The sequence below is a fragment of the Chenopodium album genome, chromosome 6 (assembly GCF_948465745.1).
Source record: "Chenopodium album chromosome 6, dcCheAlbu1.1, whole genome shotgun sequence".
NCBI classification, from domain to species: domain Eukaryota; kingdom Viridiplantae; phylum Streptophyta; class Magnoliopsida; order Caryophyllales; family Amaranthaceae; genus Chenopodium; species Chenopodium album.
In genome coordinates, this window is record NC_137839.1 from 51,222,684 (window position 1) to 51,226,095 (window position 3,412).

General features: G+C 32.9%; 1 long non-coding RNA gene across 1 annotated transcript; it reads left to right on the plus strand.

Moving 5' to 3' along the window:
- The first annotated feature begins 1,835 nt into the window (after positions 1 to 1,835).
- LOC145634887 (uncharacterized) lies at positions 1,836 to 2,835 on the plus strand. The gene is made up of 2 exons (XR_014113671.1): positions 1,836 to 2,209; positions 2,607 to 2,835. It is a non-coding gene; the product is annotated as an uncharacterized LOC145634887 (long non-coding RNA).
- Positions 2,836 to 3,412: the final 577 nt, after the last annotated feature.

Genomic DNA, 3,412 nt, shown 5'->3' on the forward strand with positions numbered 1-3,412 from the left:
CCGAACACTTGTCTGAGTTGTCTCATCGCACTACCCACCACTACTTCTTCCCCCCGATTCAACTTCACCATGCCAGGCTACATCATAATGAATCCATACCAAATGAAAAAATACCCCAAAATTCTCAAAATTTCAAATCAACTCAAGTTTATCAGTGACTCATAAAAAACTCTCGCTCCCCAACCACCGACGCATAAACCGCGATGCCCAAACCCCTCCCTCGTGCCGGCGAACCCAATTTGCCCCTCACCCTACCATCTCCACCCCTCTTCCCCCCTAGAACCACCATCTCAAAACCCTAAAACCCCAAAATCAAAATATTCGATTTTGGGGTTTTAAGTTTTCGATTTCCAGATTGTTGGTGTGGGAATTCGTGGTTGTTTTCGACAATTTGGGGGGCAGTGATGAGGTTTGGGGTGGTGCCTAGGTTCTTGGGTAAGGTGGAAAGGCAAGGAGGGGTTTTTGGGTTCAAGGCGGAGGGAGGAGGGAATTCGGCTAAGGTGGTGATGGGGGAATTTGGCTATGGTGGTGGTTGGGTTTTCGGTAAGGTGGTTGCTGGTCGGGGTTGCCGCTGGAAGGGGAAGGGTGTATGGTCGCTAGCTAGCCGAGAAGTAGACTAGGCACTGGCAGCCAAGGTGGGGGTTGGGGTTGGGCTGGCGGTGGTTAAGTTGGTGGTGTTATTTTTAAAATAATTTTTCTAAAGTTAATTAATTAAATAAATAATATTAATAAGAACTAATTACAAGTTGCCATGTGGCACAATTAATGTTAATGACTATCTCAGCTAACAAAAATGGCATGTTGTGACATTTTCATAAAATTGAATGGTATATGGCGAATTTGAAAGTTTTTTATGGTATATGGTAAATAAAGTTAAAACTCAGTAGTAGGATGATTGCCTCGTGAATCATGATCCATAATAATTTTGTATTCTTCCTAGGATGATTTTAGTAGAGTATTCCATCAATAATATATTACTTCCTCTACTTTCCTTTGTATTGTACGAAGTATTACTTGTTCAATTTTTTTTTTTTTTTTTTAAGAAAATTTTAACAATATTTTACTATTTTAGTATTTTCCCCATTAATTTAACTCTTATATTATATTTTAATATAATTTTTTTTTATATTCTCTTTTCTCCCCTTGTACTCACCTTTACTTTTTAAGATTTTTTTTTATTCTTCAACCGAACTCACTTCCATCATAAAATTATACTTTTTCCTATTATCTTAAAACTTCGTGTTCGAGGAAATGGAACAAGTAATAACATATTTAGCTAGTTTAGGTCTCATGCCATGCATGCACTATAATTTTCATAATTATCCTCGTTACTAAATTTTATGAAGTATATAGTGACAAAATTGCATTACGAATTCAACAATAATTGTACACCATTATTTTTATACTTATACCAATGTCAAGGTTAAAATGATAATAATATTTTAGATAAGAATATTAATTCAGTATTTACTAATCTTTGTTCCTTTTTGCAAAGAAAATAAATAAAATAAAATATTTGAAGATGTGTAAAAATATTCCAGTTTGTTAAGTGTATATGGAAAAAAAAATATTATTGTCCAATTGGAAAGAATGTATTATATGTTCTAAATTATTTTCTTCATATTTTACAAAAAAATAATGGAGAAAAACTTTTAATCATAAAATGACACATGTAAATCCTAGTTTCACTTTTAATACACTAGGTGAATAAAGAAGAATGACACTGCCTTAAGGCCACCAGTTCTTTAAAACCGGTGGGAAAAATATGGGGAAAAATGGGCGGATTTTTAAGGAGAGGTTGTTGCCACCGGTTCAAACTGAACCGGTGGAGAAAACCATTATTCCCACAGGTTTGAACCGAATCGGTGGCATTTCCTATTTAAAAAAAAAAAACCTTTTATACTCCTAGACCCTATCTCAAAACACTCGGCCTCCCTCCTCCTTCTCTCTCCTAATCTCCTCTCCTCTCTCTCCTCTTTCTAGATCTACTGCCCTCTCATCTCACCACCACCAAGTCTACCACCGCCGTCTCTGTCCTCTCTCCCCTCGCTCTGCTCCTCTCTCTTTCTCTTTTGTCTTCCCGATTCTCGTCCCCCTCCCTTTCGTTTCCACCACTTCGAACACCACCGAAGATCACCACCAAGACCACCACCAAGACCAACATCCAAGACCACCATGAAGACCACGAACAACACCGACTTTAATTGAGGTGGGTTTAATTTTTCTGGGTTTGATTTTGGGTTTAATTAATTGATTTTTCTGGGTACATGCATGTGTTTTTTGGGGGTTTTTTTATTTTGAGTTTTCTGGGTTTTTTTTCTGGGTTTAATTAACCAAGTTTTGGGTTTAATTAATCGATTAAAATCGATTTTTGGATTTTAATTCAATTTTTCTGGGTTTCATTAATCGATTTAAATCGATTTTCGGATTTTAATTTGATTTTTCTGGGTTAATTTTCGGTTAAAATAATCGTTTTTTTTCGGTTAATGCATGCGTTTTTGGGGTTTCTTTTAAAATTTTATTTTCATTTTTCTGGTTTTTTAGGTTTTTTTTTTGGGGGATTTCTAGGTTCGTCAGTTTTATTAATTTTTTTTTAATTGATGCAGGTATATTTCAAGAAGCAGGATTATGAATCGAAGAATCAAGATGTTGTATGAGGTTTTTTCATTTTGATATTGTAATTTTTTTTTTTTTATTTATGTTGTTTTTTTTTTATTATATCGTTGTAATTGTCCGTTTATATTGATTTGTAATGTAATTTTTTTTTTTTGATTAAATGTTGTAATTAATCGATTATAATGATTGAAATAGTTTGATTTATATTTTGATGTTGAATTTTTTTTTTGGTTAATTGCTTGGTCGATTATATTTAAAGTGAAAAGACAAAAAAAAAAAAAAAATGGTATACTTTTTAACCGGTGGTATTTATGTTAAATATTTTTTTAAAAAATTGGCGGTTTGCATCATTGCCACCGGTTATACTTGTTTTTGCCACCGGTTTTAAACCGATGGCTTTTTAGTGGAGTAATAAAAATTTCTTAGTCATAACTAAAAAGACAGGGAGGTAATATAATAATTATTGATTTGAAAATATAATATAGAAAAAATTATGTTGAGGAATAATATTTTGGTGATATATTTAGATATTTGCTATAATATAAATGGCGTGAATCATTTTTATTGTTTGAAAAAAAATATGGCGTTCAAATAGGAAGATTTAATTATAATTTTTTTTTTTGAAGGGGGGGAAGATTTAATTATAATTATACATGGTAAATATATTTTGAAGGAGATTTGATGAAAAAAAAAAAAAAAAAAGAGGTGATTTTGGAGGGAAAACACAAAACCAGGAAGTGACACGTGTCACTTCTAATGTTTGTTTTAGTATTATGTTATTGATGATTAGTTTATA